Source organism: Macadamia integrifolia, chromosome 5, assembly GCF_013358625.1.
Source record: "Macadamia integrifolia cultivar HAES 741 chromosome 5, SCU_Mint_v3, whole genome shotgun sequence".
Taxonomy (NCBI): Eukaryota; Viridiplantae; Streptophyta; class Magnoliopsida; order Proteales; family Proteaceae; genus Macadamia; species Macadamia integrifolia.
The window spans coordinates 25,152,199-25,171,018 of NC_056561.1; positions in this window are offsets into that span (position 1 = coordinate 25,152,199).

An 18,820-nucleotide genomic window follows, 5' to 3' on the forward strand; every position below is an offset into this window, starting at 1 on the left:
GGGGGGGGGGAGAGGCCCATTTTATATAAAAAAAAATTTTCAAAAAAAAAAATTATTTTTGGATTCCAATTCAAAAGTCCAAATTCAATTCATAGAAGAACCAAAGAATCAAAAGATTCCAAATCAAGCATTCAAAGTCCAAATCAAGTTTCACATCAAAAGCAAGAATCAAAAGATTCCAAGTCAAGCATTCAAAATTCAAATCAAATCCAAATCAATGAACAAAATTCCAGATGAAAGGTAAAAAATCAAGAATCAATTGTTAATGTCTTTTACAGGGTAGAAAGAGCAACGGATTTCTTTCTTGTAATTGATAAGACCAGGCTAGCAGCCAGAGATGATGAGATGTCTCTCCTCCCTTGGGGGGAAAAAGGACTTGCCTCACGACTTCTCTCCTCTCTCCTTCTCTTTCGTGTGAGGGGAGGGGATCGTGTTGTGTGTGCTTTGCTTGTAGGCCCAACACCATCTATTATTGCATGGAATTGCGTGGAGGCCCATTTTACAAGAGTGTAAAATTTATCATTTGAGACGACGTATTGATGATGGTCCAATATGGGGATCAGGATCATACAAATGGGGTTTGGAGTCGCCATCTAGGATTATGGGCCTAGGACCCAAGGGTGGGTTTGATTCCTGAGGAAAGGGCTCAAAATTTGGTATGATTTTGAGATTTAGGGAAGTGTCAAGTTACAGAATTGGGAAGGTGTTAGGCACCCAATTTGCCCCGTTCACCCGGTCTTCCTACTAGATGCTTGAGAATGAACATTTTCCATAATTTTTACTATTCCACATGTATGGCTAAGTTATCATACATATATACATTAATTGAATTCAAACTACTATATACACTAAAACAAGGTCTATATAAAGTCTACATTATAACAAGTTGGTTGAGAAATTATATATGAACTTAACCCTGATCTCGGGTCAAGAGGGGTGGGCCCCTGATTAGTACGGGCTCAAACTGTTTTCTGATTCTCTTGGCTCAAGGAAAAATGGTATCGAACTCCAACTTCCTTTCTTGAGAGATGCTAATTATGATGTTATTTGGACAGGGTTCCAGTTAGAAACGATTACTTTTGGGTTTAGATTCTGACAGAGCTTCAGCAAGGGAAGGCTATTTCTGTTCTTAGGTTAAGGTGGCACTCCAGTAGAGTTTCTACTGGGGATAGGCTAGGGAAGGGCTAGACTGAGGTGGCATTTCGGCAGAGCTTCCGCTAGGAATGGATATTTTTGAAAAAATTCCAGGGGCACTCGGACAGGGCTTCAGCTAGGATTTGCTATTTTTGAAAAGAAACAGATTGATCTAAAAAATGGATTGAAGAGTTCCACAGCCCCGAATAACACTTTGAAGATCCAAACAGAGTTTTGGATCCTGACAAAGATCTCTCCGTACACCCGAAGAATCTCAAAAGGGGGGTTTCTACTTTGGGTAAAATTTAACACTCAAAAGAAGGGGTTGAAGAACATACTACTTTTAGAAAAAAATTGGATCGGACTAAGAACTTGGATTGAAAATCTTTAAAGTCCCGAAGAACACTTCGAAAATCCGAACAAGATTTTGGATCTTGACGAAGATCGCTCCGAAGACCCGAAGAAAATCAAGAAGGGGAAGGGGAAGAAAGTTTCACTACAAGAGAGTGAGGTGGGGTTTGGGTGTGTAAAATCCAAAGGAGGGGGTATTTATAGTTTTTTTCGACCAATGGGAAAGAGGGAACATCTTTATCCAATGGACAAAAGAAGGGTTTTTTCCTAAAGTGGGGGGATAGGGTTTTTATACACTGGGTAAAAGAGGTCCTCAGACCAAAATGGGTGGGGCAAGATTTTTGTCAAGTGGGTTCATGGAGAGAAAATCCTTAGTAAAAGGAAGGGTTTTTTGGTCTTAAGTGGGTGAAAGGGAATTTCTTCACCCACCAGGTCAGGGGAAAACCAATCCCGGCCATTGACGGTGGCACATAAGGTTGGGTTGAAATGTATGGGGCATGCGGGCAATGTGCACAATGTGTGTGGGTAATGGTGTGTAGCTGGGCACAGGCTAGGCATAAGAGTGTGTGGGAGGTTGGCATGGGTGTGCGGGCAATGTGCACAGGGTAGGCTGAACTATATGGGGCAGCATGATAATGGGGCAGGCAAGGTATGTGGCAGCACGTGCATGGTGCCGGCAAGGTACGTGTAACAAGTAGGCTAGTGCACGTAGCTATGCAATAGAGGCACATACAGCGTGCGACGGGGGTGCGCAACATACGACAGGGGCACGTAGGCCACATGCGGTGGGTAAGCATAGGTCATGCGGCAGGGGTGCGAAGGTCATGTAGGCTGGGTCTGGCTGGCTAGCTGGCTGTGCTAGCTGGCTGGCTGGCTTGACTAGCTGGCCTACTGGCTAGGCTGGCTAATTGGTTGGCTGAGCTGGCTAGTTGGCTGGCTGGGCTGGCTAGCTGGTTTGGCAGGTCGGTGTGCTTAACATATGCACAGAAAAAAATATGATTTTCCAGGGGAGATTGCGAGCAATCTGATGGTTTGATTTTGACGTACCATATATCATCGGAATCATATTTTCGAGTAATATCCATCTGTACAGTCATCTTGACTGGATTCATTTTTATATGAAAATTCAAAATTGGACCCTCCTTCCCGCATGGGGTTTCCAGGGTTTTCTCAATCAATCATTATCTCTGTTGATCAGAAGTCAAAAGTTGAGTCCAAGATCTACATTTCATCATAGCCGAAGGAGGGTGACAAAATTGGGTGTCTACAGAATGCCCCTTTTTGGCTAAGGCCTATACCAATAATTGAAGGGCAAAGAAAAGAACGACCACATTTTGTCACCCGAAGCATGTATTGCTGTCATCTTTCTCATTAATGACGGAGTTGAAAAATGCAACAAATAATATCTCTCAACTACTTTAGAGTTTTAGGACTTACCTAGGCAGCCAATTGTAGGAAATGAATTCATTGCTCTTCCAATCCTGCAAAAGATGTTAGTATTTTGATCCTTGACTTTTCCTTAGCTGGGCTTCACATGTGGCAGTTCAGGGAATTTGGTCTCCAGGTTGGGTTTTTCGAACCAATCTGGACTATCTAGGACCGAAGGTTGCAAAGGAGGAATTTTCTGCTCTTCCAATCTTGTAACAGGAAAAAACCTTTGATTCTTAGATTTTCCTTAACTGGGCTTTGCATGTGCCAGTTCAGGGAATTTGGTCTATGAGATTGGGTCACTCGGAGCCGATACAAAGAGATGGGGCCACCGGGGGCCGGATAAATGCAATTGGGCCACCTAGGGCCGAATCAATGAAAATGGGCCACCTAGGGCCCGAATCAATGAAATTGGGCCACTTGGGGCTGGGTAAATGCAATTGGGCCACCTGGGGTCGGGTTAACGAGGTTGGGCAGCCTGGGGTCGAGTAAATGCAATTGGGTAACCTAGGGCCGAGTTAACGCGGTTGGGATGCCTAGGGCCGGGTAAATGCAATTGGGCCACTTGGGGCTAGGTCAATGAGATTGGGACGCCTAAGGCCGGGTAAATGCAATGGGGCCACTTGGGGCTAGGTAAATGAAATTGGGCCACCTGGGGCCGGGTCAATGAGATTATTTCTTTTCTTGATTTTTCCTTGATTCATGATCTTTGGTTCTTTGATTTGGAATTTTGCCTTTTGCATTTGATTTGGAATTTGATTCTGATGCTTGATTTGAAATCTTTTAAAAAATTTATTATTATTATTTTTTGAAAAAATGATTTTTTTATATAAAATGAGTCCCCTCCCCTGTTCATTCTTCATTATAACTTTTCTGAGTGAGTTTTGAGTTCTTGGAGCTCTCTGGTTTTTCTTGAAGTTTTCCTTCTTATTCTTGGAGCTTTTCACTTTGTTCTTGAAGTTCTTGAAGATCTTCAACTTGTTCTTGAAGTTCTTGAAGATCTTCATCTTGTTCTTGAGGGAGGAGTTATTCTTGGAGCTTTTCACTTTGATATTCTTGTGGGATTTTGTGTAATTTGGGAAACTTTATGGGGCTTCTTGTAATTTTGGAAACTTGTTGGGGTTTCTCACAATTTCAGAAAGTTTGTAGGGCTTCTCATAATTTTCAAAAATATGGCTAAAAGGAGAAAGAGAAAGACTTTGGGAGAAGTTTAGCTTGAGAGTTGTAGCAATCCTTCCTGTAGGGATGAGGCCTGGCATACTGGTACTCCGGACAGACCCTTCACAATAGTCGGAATCACATCTATAACTCCATATGGGGTTCCTGGATAAGTCTTTGTATTGTATTCTTTATTTTACCTTTGTCTTTCTTTTTATGCTGTTTTGCATTGTTGTTTTTTTTTTTTTTTTTTTTTTTTTTTTTTTTTTTTCCATGCATGAGGGAAGGACCCACCTTGGCCTTGTATAGCCATCCAAACATGGTTCAGTTATGGCATAAGATGCTTCCTCATAGAGTAATGCAAATAGTTGATGCGTCATACCTGGGTCAGCTAGCTTTGGTAGAGACCCAAAACTTTAACCCGACACTAGTGGGAGCCCTGATGGAGCGATGGTGGCCGAGTACTCATTTTTCCATCTTTCTACTGGCGAGATCACCATCACGCCCTTGTGCTTCTATGCTTTGGCAGGCATTCCATTTGGGGGTAGATCCATGACCCTACCCAGGGCTTTGACTATTCAGGAGTTCGCAGACCTGACCGGCATCACCATTGTGACCGGCCAGACACACATTCGCCTAGGGGAGATCAATTCCTGATTTGGAAAGTCAGCTTGGGGGAGAACCCAAGTCACATTATTCAGGTGGCCCGTTCCTTCTTACTATTTGCTGTGGGGCAATGCCTCTTCAGCGACCTCCGAGGGGGTTAGTTATTCGTCTGGTATACTTCTTTCAAGATCTTCGTACAGTAGATTCTTAGGACTGGGACGGGGCTATCTATGCATATCTCCTGTGGTCACTAGAATTGCTGTCCTATGGAGATAGGGGCCTCAAGGGGGCAGGCTTCATTATTCAGGTAATTTCCCTTCTTGTACCCATTTCCTTTCATTCATCTAAATTACACTTTCTTACTTTAATTTCTTGAAACAGCCTTGGTGCTTTGAGCATTTGGGGACCATAGCTCCTAAACTGAGGGACCCTGAAGCATTCTTCTTTCCTGTAGCCACGAAGTGGAGAAATAATCAGGTAGTTAGAGCTCGACGCCATCCTCTGGGGACCACCGTTCATTGTCTTTTGAATGATCTTACTGAGGTATGCTGTGTTTGACACTAAAATTCATTTCATCTTCTATTGTACTTACTTCTCCTTGGTTTTGCAGATTACTTGGAGACTATTCCATGACCGTGTATTTCCAGATCTTGAAAGATTAGCCTTAATTAGGCACTTATCCGAGCATTGAATCCTTTTTTGGGGAATATGGGGTCACGCCTGATATTTGGGAGAAAGAGTAGTACCCCAGTGATTGGATATCGAGCCACGCTCTTTTACCAATCTTCCTCCACCCACCATGCATCACCCAGAGATCATCCCAGTAGACAAGATGGAGTGCTTGGCCGCTGGAGTATGGGAGGACTCTTTTCTTGACCAGGATAGGGACTACGAAACCTTCTTGGAGGAGGAGACAGTGTGCACCCCTCTTGGTCCCAATGGTCCATTGGTATGTTGCCCTTTCTTGAGTATTTCCTCCAAATTCCTTTCTATTTTGATTTTGACTGATGTTCTTTTAGGGGAGAGTGAGACGTGTAGATCCTTCTGTTGTTCAATCGCATGCCAGTGCTACCAATCCTACACAATCTGGACCCTCTACCAATGCCGACGGGTCTCTCAGGGTTGCTAACTTCCCCTTTTGTGGCTTCCTTTCCTGGACCTATCCCAACATAGCCAAACCCAATCTCCCTCATCTTCTGGAGCCAAACACAAATGCATATGTTTCCCTTTGGCTGCCTATTCCTTATGATTATGTAAGTATCTGATCATCCTCCGATTAACTTTTGATTTTCTCTAGCTAATATGCTCTTTCTCAAGTGTCCTCGGAGGTCTATGCTAAGATTAGGAGGATGCACTATTCCCTGTGCGAGGTGATAGTTGCCAAGGATTGAGAGATCCCACGACAAGACGCACTGATTCAGGACCTGACCCAAAGGCTAGAGTAGGCTGGACTAGCATTTGTGAATTTCCCCAGCGCTCCATGAGGATTGTTCAGAGTATGGCTCAGATGATGGCTTTTGACTTTTAGGGATTTGCTCTTGCATTTATTGAACAAACACATGCATATATTTTTTCTTTTTTCTTTTTCCCTCCCCTTGTTTGTTCATCATTTTATATCAACATCTTATGAATGAAAACTTATCTTTGGTACAAAGGTTTTTTTTGTTTGTTTGTAATGCTTAGGCACAATCAATTCCATGACTCAAGTCATAATTAGAATACTCGGGATAACACGAAAATCCAAATACTTCCTCATTCTATTACCAAGTGAATTACATAAAAAGGGGAACAACGTTCCTACCACAGGTGGGATAGGTGAGTAATAAGGTGGGGAGACAAGTCTTGAGGTGGGTGAAAGTTCACTAACTCTTTTGGGTCCGTCTCCTTAAGTCCATATTGTCGACTGATGTACATAGGCAAATAAAATGATGTTTGAGTCAATTCCATCAACCTGACATATTTGTAACTAGGAGTCTTCATAAAAAAATCTTCTTGTGGCCTCCTTGGGTCTCTCCATGCGATATCTTACACAGTTCTTTCTTGGAGGTACTTTTCCCAATCAGGGATGAGGTCAAATTTTGGAACTTCCCTCTTGTCCTTGTAGCGAAGGGCTCTGAGTGGGCCTCCTTTTGATGACTTGGTTAACTTCAATTTTTTGAGGAACCAAATCTGAAAAATAGCAGGACTCCCCTGATAATGATCAAGTCTGAAATTTGTGGCCATAGCTCATATCAATAAATCCCTTGAGTATTTCTGCAAGAACCGTAGGGATGATATCACCTCCTTTCTTCAACTGTTTTACTACCCCAATCAAAACCCTTGTCTAGAGTATGAAAGAGCATATCAAGCTATCATGTAAAGTAAATAAGCATCCTGTGATCTCTATTGATGGATTTCTCCATTGGTAGATATTGGATGAGATCTGGGCCACCTTCAGAATATCGATCTTCTCATACCAGACAAATTGCTTTATTTCCTCTTCTTTCCATTCGAAGAAGTCTAGAATTTCCTCTGAGTAATTTTTCTTCAAAGATGGTTAGAGCAAATTGCCTTTGGGTGGAGATAACATACAAACCTAGAATTCTTCGAGAGTTGGGCAAATCACTACAAATCCAAACTAAAATTCATGCAGGTTGGCATCCCAGTGTTGAGGCACCTGCTGGAGTGATTGGTGATGTAGCTTCACATATCTAATTTGGCCAAGATATGACACATTCATGGATTCCAGCAATCCTGATGCCCACATATTTATGTCTAAAGTCCATTTCCTCAACGTCTCATCCAACGAGCCCATGAGTTTTCCTGAAACCAACACAAACAAAGAGATATGATAATTTATCAAATCATTACTCATTAGCTAATGACTCAAATCATCCTTTACCATTGTTGCATCAAGCTCTTTTTTTTACTGATCAAGGGTAAAGAATAAACTAGCCTTGATAAACTGGTGCTGGGTGGCGATTTTCTTTTTAGGGGATAGAATCTTGGATAAGAAGTGACGAACCAATGGGTGGATGACAGATACTTAACGGCCTTGCATGCCAAATGATAATTCTTAGGGGATAGAATCCTGGATAAGAAGTGACGGACCAATAGGTGGATGACAGATACCTAATAGCTTTTCATGCCAAATGGTGATTCTTGGGGGACACAAAATATGATGATCTTTTAAGATACTTTGATTATTAATCAAGGAACCAATTTAGTGCTTTTAGATGGTTGAGATCACACTTGCACATATCAAGTTGCCTATGTATCCCGCGAAAGGAATTAGGTCTGACGTATTTTATGCCATTGGCCCTTTCAGACATAATATTTCTTGAGTTGATCCATGTTGACCAGTCTGGGTATTTCTTTGTCGCTATGGTCTATGAGTTTTACAGCTTTGCTTGGTAGATTTTCTTTAACTGTGAATGGGGCTGCTCCAATTGGCCCTAAATTTTCCTTTTGGGTCATAAATAGGGGCTCTTTGTTTCTGAAGAACAAGTTCTTCCACCTCTATGTGACAGGGCTTCACATTCTTGTTGAAGGCTTAGGCCATTCTCAATTGATATTTTTTAGATTATCCATGGCTTTCATACGCCTTTTGTCGAGAAAGTTAAGCTCATCATGTCTAGGCTTCACCCACTCTTCTTCAAGTAGCTGACTATCAAGAAGCACCCTTAGGGATGGTATCAGGATTTTCACAGGTAGAACCGCCTCAACCCTATATACCAAAGAGAAAGGGGTGGCCCTCGTTGAGGATTGCACAAAAGTCTGGTATACCCACAAAGCAAGGGGTAACTTATTAGCCCAATCCTTATGTGGTTCTACCATGTTTTGCATGATAACTTTGATGTTCTTGTTGGCTGCTTCTTCTACACCATTGATCTACGGCCTGTAAGTGGTAGAGCGATGTCTTCTGATACCAACTTTGTGTAAATTTTATCGGTCTTGCCCCAGAAATGGGATCCCTGATCTAATATCAATTCTTGAGGTACATATTAGAAAATAATATTTTCTTGGATTAATTTGGCTACCTTAGCTGAGCTTCTACCCACTTGGTGAAATAATCAATGGCTACCAAGATGAACCCGTGACCGATGGATGCCTTGGGATTGACCTTTCCAATGATATTGATGCCCCAAGTGGAGAATGCCAAGGTGAACGGAGTGAATGTAGCTCAGTTGATGGGATATGTATGATGTTAGCAAATATCTGACGCTTGTGCATTTTTTGACAAAGTCCACGCAATATGCTTCCATTATGTTCCAGTAGTATCCCTGTCTGAGAATCTTCTTGAACAACATCTTGGCATTCATTTGGGGTCCGTAAAGACCTTGATGAATTTCCTCGATGATGGTTGTAGCTTGTTCCTCGTCCACACACAACAACTGTATTCCATCATAGGACCTCTTGTATAACAGATCCTCTTGAAGAATAAACTAGGTGGCATATTTTCTCAGAAACTTCTTTTCTCTATTAGTTGCTTCAACCGGATACTTCCTTTCTCTTATGAAATCCATTTGTGGGCAAACCAAAACCGATCATCCACCGTGAGAGAATTCACCAAATTCTGATAAATGGACTGCTTCTTTGTTCTACCAAGAGTGATCGGACCTCAGCCATAGGGTTGCATTCTACCATGGAAGCCAAGGTTGCAAGGGCATCAGCAAACCTATTGTTATCTCTCTGGAAGTATTTGAATGAGATCTTCTCAAAATGTTCAATTACCTCTTTCCAAATGTTCTTGATATGGCTTCAGCTTTTCATCTCTAGTTTTCCACTTTCCTTGCGTCGGACAAATGACAATGGATGAATCTCCAAACACCTTGATTCTTTTAACCCCAATGGTCAAGGCCATTTCTAGTTCCAAAGCACAAGCTTCATGCTCAGCAATGTTATTGGTTTAAGGGAAATCGAGGCAGAATGATGAAGGTAAATAAAGGCCGTCAGGAGTGATGAGCAATATTCCTGCACCACACTCCTTTTGATTAGCCGTTTCATCAAATATTAACTGCCATTCATTAACTGTCTTCCTCCATTGCGGTAATTCCTTTATCGGGAAAGGCATCATCCAAGGATCTTCCATCTTCTGTGGGATGGGCAGCCAAATGATCGGCTATGGCCTACCCCTCGATAGATTTTGAGTAACATAGGTGACATCAAACTCTGATAGCAAAAGCAACCAACGGGCCATCCTTCCAGTTAAAGTTGGTTTCTCAAAGAGATATTTGATGGAATCCATCCTTGAGATCAAGTGCACCGGATAAGAAACCATGTTGTGCCGCACTGATTTCGTTGCCTAAATTAGTACAGCACAAGTTCTTTCTAAAGATGTGTACAACGTCTCATACTCTAGGAACTTCTTACAGAGATAATATATGGCATGCTTTGCCCCTTCTTTTGTCTCCTTCTATGTTAGCAAAGAATCCATGGAGTATTCTCCTACAGGGAGATACAACATAAGCGGCTCTCCTTCCACTGGTGGTGTCAATACTGGTGGGTTCATGAGGTATCCCTTAATTTTGTCAAAAGCTTGTTGGCATTGATCATTCCATTCTGTGGGCTGATCCATCTTTAGCAGCTTGAAAATTGGTTCACATATTGTAGTCAACTGAGCTATGAACCTACTAATATACTGGATGTGACCCAAAAATCCTCGTATTTGCTTCTCCGTCTGAGGTGGGGGCATTTCTTGAATTGCCTTGATTTTGATAGGGTCTACTCCAATGTCTCTTTCACTTACCAAGAAACCTAACAACTTTCCTGCTATTGCCCCAAATACATACTTCTGAGGATTCAACTTCAGGTGATACTTCTTGATTCTTTCAAAGAAATGCCTTAGCATAGGAATATGCTCTTGTCATTTTTTGACTTTACTAACATGTCGTCCACATAGACTTCCAAATCTTTGCTCATCATGCCATGCAATATGGCCGTAGATGCTCTCTGTTAAGTTGCCCCTTGTAATAATAGGTTCCCTACGGAGTGGTGAAGCCTGTCTTCTCATGATCTTCTGGGTGCATGCTTATTTGGTTGTATCCCAAGAATCCATCTACGGCTGATAACAAAGTATGCCCTGCCGTATTGTCCACCAATACATCAATATGAGGTAATGGGAAATCATCTTTAGGGCTTACTTTGTTAAGATCTCGGAAGTCCATGCACATTTTTATCATCTTTCTTTGGTACTGGTACGATGTTGGCCATCCATTTGGAGTAATTCACCACTTGTACAAACCCTACATTCCATTGCTTTACAACTTCTTCTTTGATCTTCTCACTCCATTTTGGTCGCATTCTTCAGAGCTTCTGCTTTATCAATTTTGTCCCAGAATAAGTCGGCAATCGATGCTGCATAATGTTGGGGTCGATAACAGGTGACTAATCATTTGTTCCACTTCTTCGTCATCAAGGGTAGTGCTAATTTTTACCTCTCGAAGCCATTAGTCGGTTTCTAGATTAATAACCCGAATATCCTCTCGGATGGGTTGGGCTTTCTTTGGTTTGCATTATTTTATTAATTCTTGGTATTTATTAAGATCATCATAAAAAATGAGGTAAGTTGTACTCGGAATCAAAAATTTCATTCATGAGGGGAGATTGACACAAAATCATAAATAATAGACTTGACTACAGACTTGATAACTGGCTTGATGTTTTTTCCAGGGGTATTCAGGCTAGTTGACTCAATAGCATGAGCAAACTTGACGTTTTCTCCAATGCTTATCTAGTTCAAGAGTGGTTCAGTGGCTTGATAGATGAGGATGTGTGCCAAAGGGCCTTCTTCACCTTCTGAAAAAGTTGCTGCTATTTCTTCCATGGCGCAATGGTTCCTCTGGACAGGTGCCTGCTTCTTCATAAATACCAGCTCCATTTTCTATAAAGTCTATCTTTTTCAGCCTGTTGAGGGATGCCATCCCATTGCCTCGGTCACATCTTTGACCACCTTCATAAGACTTCCCGTTATAATTGGTTCGGGCACAATACATACAAACCATCATTCTTTGTGCTCTTCTTTGCTTTGCATACATACTTCTCCCTCTGAAATGGTGAGGCTTAAGCTCATGTAGCTCTCGGGTTCTTGGTTCTCGTAGGAGGGAGCAAATGAAGCCTTTCAAATCAATGGGTAGCGACAGACTCTAGGTGAGCCTTATCTTCTTCTCCCATTCTCTCTTCAGGAGAACTCAAGGACTTGGTGTCTCCTTTGACTGGATCAATGTTGTAGGAATACCAGAAGAAGACCCAGTCTCAATTAGTGCAATTTCTGCTATCCCAGTGATGCAACTGTCTTGATCACTTTCATTGACCAGCATTTTCTGTTGTTCCACTTCATGAGTCGCCCAGTCGAACTCATCTTGGAAAAATACTTCAAATCCTGGTTGCATTTTTGCTGTGGTTTCATCAAACCATGGCTCCATGTTTCCACAAAAGCAGAAATCCTCTCCTTTTTTTACAAAATATTCATTGAGAGTAGGGTAGTAAGAGATAGAGATCTTCTTAGTCATCCTCAGCACTTTCTACCCCTTGGTGGTCGAAGGAGTGTACCCAAGACCGTTCTTTCCCTTGTTCATCGCCAAACTAGGCTGCTTTGGAACTCCTTGATGATATTTCCTTAGTCCCATGCCAGGAAAATATTGTATATTCTTCATCATCTGATTCATCGGCGGACTCCAGATGGCTTCATTGTTAGCTGGGACATCCTCCTTTGGCCCTTCTTTGGCAATGGCTACACAAGTTGTGTTTAATTCAAAACCACTTAGTTGGACCTCTTGGTTTTTTTCTTCCCCATTTTCAATGTTGGCTAAAGTGTTAACCACTTCAGGATCTCCAGCTTCTGTGACCACCTTTTCCTCATGAATGAACTTTATTTTTTGATGGAGACTAGAGGACACCACCTTTGCAGAATGCAACCAAGGCCTTCCCAAGAGCATGTTAAAGGCTACCGGTATATCAATGACTTGGAAATCAATATCAAACTTCACCGGCCAATCTTTACAACAAGGATAATGATGCCAACGATCTTCCTCTTGGTATTATCATATGCCCGTATGGTTTAGGTGGTCGGCCTCATTTCTTCCAGGTTGATGCCAATACTCTTTGCCTACCTCAATGGTAGCACATTCAAAGCGGACCCTTTGTCAAAAAGCACTTAGGGAATCACTTTGTCAAGGCATTCTACTATGATGTGGAGAGCTCAATTGTGCTGGGCTCCTTTGGGAAGCTCTGATTATGAAAACATCAAGGATTGTAACATATATGTTGCCCCTACTATATGTGCTAGATGTGCCAGATTTATCTCGATCAACACTTGCACATTAGAGAGAGATTTCAAGACTGCTTCACGTTGTGTGGGGGATGCCATCAACAATCCTTAAATTGAGATGTTTACTTGGGACTTCTTGAGTTGAGCCAAGACTAGGTTCTTCTATTCTTTCTTCAAGCTACTAGTTCTGGCCTCATTAGCCCTTGGCTGTTCTACTACTAGAGCCTTGCCCTTTTAGTCTTTCTCACTTCTAGTTTTCATCATGTCGACAGGTTTCTTCACAATAATATTTGTGGGATAGCAGTCTTCATCATCACTATTTGTTAGGGTGACTATCCCTACCATAGAATCATCATCTTCTTCTTCTAATTGTCCTTCCCTGCTTGGGGTGGGAAGTCACGGTCCTCCACACATATCCACAGCCTAGTTCATAGCTTCTTGACCTACATCGGAAAGCTGTTGGAATGCAACATCTATCGCCTCTTCGAAAGTGCCATCTGGCCCTATTTCTTCCAGATCATCCAACTGCTCATAGTTGTAATGATTACTGACAGTTACTTCACCCAGCATATTGTTAATTTCTTCCACCCTCTCCTACATTCTTAATATATTGGAGTATACTTCATATAGCTTTTCCACCATCTCTAATGCAGATTCGGGTTCATCTAGATAAACTTACATCGGCTTTCTAGATCCTTCATCACTTCTTGAATCTGATGTAGAATCGTCTCCTCCCATATAGAGAGAAGGGTAAATGCCATCGGTCGGATCAACTATTAAATCATCGCCACCAATAGCATAGACTGAGAAACATGTTGGATGTTCTGGTGAGTAGTATTCTTACTCATCATCATAATCATCGTACCCAGGCCCTAGGTAGTCATCCCAGTCTGGATACTCATCATCTTCCTAAGATTTGGAGTCATCTCCATCCTTCTATCTTCATTCCCGTTCTCATCGTCATCATCTTCTTCTTCACTGATTTCCCCCTCACTTGGTTCTTCATTAAATTCTTCTGGACCATCAAATTATTCGGCATCCAAATGCTCGTAGTATTCAGAGCGTATGGACTGAAAGATTTTCATAGGGTTCGCCTTGACATCAATGGCTCAAAGTTGGACCAGTCCTGACTCATCATCCTCTGTGTCACTCCCTATGTGGATTAGGGAGATGTGTTTCTTAACCTCTTCCCCTATGGCCAATGCAGTTACTGCTATGAGAAGATCAACCGTAACCTCTTCAGTTACCTCTGGATCATCCTCTGAAGATATAATAGGCTGAATTAGAGAAGTGGGATCACCTCTTGGTCTTCCCCTAATGCATTTACTGACCATATTGATGAGGTCATTATAGGGGAATCTGGTAGTGCAAGTATATCCTTCCAATCATACCCGTTCGTCCATCCTTCCTTTGGATTATACCCCAAACCTTAAGAATGGGATTGGTATGAGGGTGATAAGGGATATGAAGCGGGATGGTATGAAGATGAAGTGATATGAGAGATAGGATGTGAAGATTGGGGGTGATAGAATGAAGAGGTTCCACCACTTTGATGGTGGGGGAAAGGTTGATGATATGGCAGAGGCTGATTATATGGTGAAGGTGGAAGGTATGGTGGGGGCTGGTAATATGGTGTTGTGGACCCTTCTGTTGATGAGGAAGAATAAATGGCTGGTATCATATTTTCTAATTCTTCTTCTAATGATTCTCCTCTCGTGGGAGTCCTTATGATTCTAGCCCTTTGACTCATGATTTTTCTATAAGCTCGGGCATTTATATGATTCTTCCAAACTCTAGGTACAATGAGTTGAGTGGGATCGCTCTCTATAGTTTCTTCATCCATATTGTTCACATGATCAGGGAGTGCATTTGTATTGACATTGGGAGGCTACTTGACCTTGACCTTGACCTTGACCTTGACCTCAATGGTTCCATTGTCTACCAAGTCCTGAATCGAATGTTGTAGACCTATGCATCTTTTAGTGTTGTGCCCCTTCTGAGTATGACATGCACATTATTCATGATCCCTATACAAAACTAGAGGAGGGTTGCTGATCATTCTTGGAGCCACTGTCCTTAACAATCCTTGCTTCTTTAACTTCTCATATGTGGCCATTACAGGCATTCCCAAATCAGAAAACTACCTTCTTGGGTGAGGGGCCTTTTGGGTGGATGCATCTACTTGTATTATGAAGGGTTGTGACAGAGTGGGTGGTGAGACAGATTACTGAACTGCACTCACCATTTTAGTTTCTAAATCCTTTCCCCGACCGACTCGGGTGTTCTTGCTTGTATCTTGGGAGGACCCCTGATACTTGGCCTCTCTCAAAATTCTATTCTTCACACATGTTCCGGTGGCTATTAAGGGATCAAAAGTTTACAAATGTTGAAAGTAAAGAACATCATAATAGGGCTTCGATAGGTTTTCTATCAACATCTCCACTTGCTCTGCTTCTGAAGGCCGATCTGCCATCTTGGCGGCCTTATCTCTAAACCTCATCAAGAAGGCGGTGAATCCTTCTCTAGGCTGCTACCTCAAAGTCTTAAGTTCTCATCGCTTCACATCCACATCGGTATTATATAAGTACTGTTTGGTGAAGGCTTTCACCACCGTCACCCAATTTTGAGTTTGGGATGACTCCAACTGTGTGAGCCACCTTAGTGCTGGCCCTCATAGGGTTAGCATGAAGGCTTGCCCCATCTAGTTATCTGCCAATTGCCATGACATGGCGATGCTAAGGAAGACTTTGAGGTGATCCTTGGGATCCCCTGACCCATAAAACCTCTCAGTCGGCCATTAGAATTTTTCTAAAATTCTTACCCCAGAAAAGAAATTCATTTCCTCTGAATCCATTGCTTGGCCTTTTGAGCTTTTTTCCGCTCAAATCATGTACCCTAAATTCTCTAACTACTCTCTGAGTTTCCTTTCTCTCTCCGTCTCTGGAGGCTTAATGCGGACGTGTTTTGTAAATTCCTCTTTTTCATCTTCAATCACCACCTTGGGAGGAGGAACCATGGAATAGGTCCCTCTTTGACCATTTGGATGGGTAGGTGAAGATCCTCTCTGACCAGCTGGTCTGACATGCTCGGGTTCTCCTGAGTCAACTCGGGAAGAGTTCCCACGATGATCGATAGCTCCATTCTATTCTACATCTCCCATAGCTGGTGCCAGTTCATTCCTGGGATCAGCTCCCCCTCTTGACTTTAGCCATTTCTATTTGCAAAGTCTCGATGGGTTGGACCTAGGCCTATTCAGGTGATTCAAAGTTGTGTGGACCCAAACTAACTGGGCTGTAATCACTTGGTGGTAGATAGTGTCGAGGAGACGATGGAGGTGACACTGGACTTAGGCGAGTCAACCGATTACCCTGACGTGTCCAAAGGGACCGTGGAGAATACTTGAGGTGTGAAGTTGTGCCTGAACCAAAAATGGCTTATTTTAGGATTCTTGAATTCCCAAACCCTTGTTCAAATATTCACCAGATTAACCACCAATGATACATCCAAAATGTTCACTTAATGATAGGGGATGGATAGTGTTCGATGCCCCTGGTCCACCCAATGTCATAAGCGGGAGATTCATACAAATGGCTTATCGAGAATACTCTCATAAGACATTTCATGTAATAAAGTCATGCTTTCCTTATTCTTTTTCCACTAGGTATCCTTCCTCCTGATTTTTCTTGGGACTTCTAGGGACTTGATGTGACTGCGATGGGATTGCCCCTGAGCCATGTGTCTTGCCTTTTCCTTAAAGGAGGACGGACACATTTTATTCGAAACCCACTTAGAAAAGCAATTCTTAAGGACAAGAATATAATGTATGAATGTTCCTTTTTAAGACCACAAAAAAGTTCTACAATTAGCTTATAGCGCTCCTAGCTTCTACATCTATTTTCTACATGATGCAAGCATGTGGTGGATGCAATAGGACAGACAAGGCTTCCTTGACAGGATCTATATATAGGTACGTGATCCTTTTGATATACCCGTATGTATGAGATCAAGGGGGTGACTTCCTTGCCTATTACTCGTGACTACACACGAGGTTAAGCAATTGGCCACAGGGTGGTGAAACCGTGAGTTATTATGTGTAAAAGCGTAATGTAGGATAACCATCATTTGATCTCAGAATGTCATAAAGTACACAGATCCTCAAGGATGCTGGCATAATTATGGACATTCTCGTCGTTTGATGATGCATTTGATCTCAGAATGTCATAAAGTGCACAGACCTCCCCGAGGGTGCTGTGACAAATATAACATCCTTGCCATTTGACGATAGCTTCTATTCTTGTACAGGAAGCGGGTATCATTTGCTCTTAGAGTACTCTCCATGACATGCACTGACCTCCCCAATGGTGCGGCCAAGACAGGGAGTCCCTCGCCAAATGATTTCACTTCGAGCACAATGTATGATGCGGTTAGTGAATACAATTACAAACATGGGGTAAGCCAAACACGTTTTCAAAAAAATGTGGTGAAAAATGTTCTCGCATTTAAAGGTAGCATCTAGTATCGAAAGCTTGACATTTATCCCCAGTGGAGTCACCACTGTGAGGATAGAGGCTGGAGATGGTGAGATATCTCTCTTCCCTTGGGGGGAAAAGGACTTCCATCCCAACCTCTCTCTGATCTCCTCTTTTATATAAGGGAGGGGTGTGTACTTGGCTTGTGGGCCCGCACCACCATATTATCGCTTGGAGATATGTGGAGGCCTATTTTGCAAGAGTGTAAAATTCATCATTTGAGACGGGGTTTGATGATGGTCCAATGCAGGGATCAAGATCATACAAATGGGGTTTAGAATTGTGACCTAGGGTCATGAGCCTAGGACCTAGGGGTGGACCTAATTCCTGAGAAAAGGGCCAGAAATTTGGTCTTGTCCAGAGATTTAGGGTAAATGTTAGGTTACAGAATTGGGAAGGTGTTAGGCACCCAATCTACCTAGTTCACCCAGTCTTCCTCCTAGATGCTTGAGAATGAACATTTTCCACAATTATTACTATTCCACATGCATGGTTAAGTTATTACACATATATACATTAATTGAATTTAAACTACTATATACACTAAAACAAGGTCTATATAAAGTCTACATTTTGACAAGTTGGTTGAGAAATTATACCTGAACTTAACCCCTGTTTCGGGTCAAGAGGGGTGGGCCCCTGATTAGTACCGGCTTGGACTATCTTTCAGATTCTCCTGGCTCAGGGGAAGATGGTCTTGACCTCCAACTTCCTTTCTTGAGAGATGTTGATTGTGATGGTATTCGGATAGGGTTCACGCTAGAAACGATTACTTTTGGGTTTGGATTCGGAAAGAGCTTCAACCAGGGAAGGCTATTTCTGGGCTTAGGCTAAGGTGGTACTCCGGAAGAGCTTCCACTGGGGATAGACTAGGGGAGGGCTAGACTTAGGTGGCACTTCAGTAGAGCTTCCACTGGGAATGGCTATTTTTAGAAAGATTCCAGGGGCACTCGAACAGGGCTTCCGCTAGGATTTGCTATTTTTAGAAAGAACTGGATTGACCTAAAAAATGGATTGAAGAGCTTCAAAGCCCCGAAGCTTTGAAGATCCAAACAGAGTTTCGAATCTTAATAAAGATCTCTCTGTAGACCCAAAGAACCTTAAAGGGGGGTTTCTACTTTGGGTAATACTCAAGAACACTTAAAGGAGGGGGTTGAAGAACATACTACTTTTAGCAAAAAACTGGATCGGACAAAGAAATTGGATTGAAGATCTTCAATGTCCTGAAGAACACTTTGAAGATCCGAACAAGATTTCAAATCTTGACGAAGATCGCTCTGAAGACCAGAAGAAAATCAAGAAGGAGAAGGGGAAGAGAGTTTCACTATAAGGGAGTAAGGTGGGGTTTTGGTGTGTGAAATCCAAA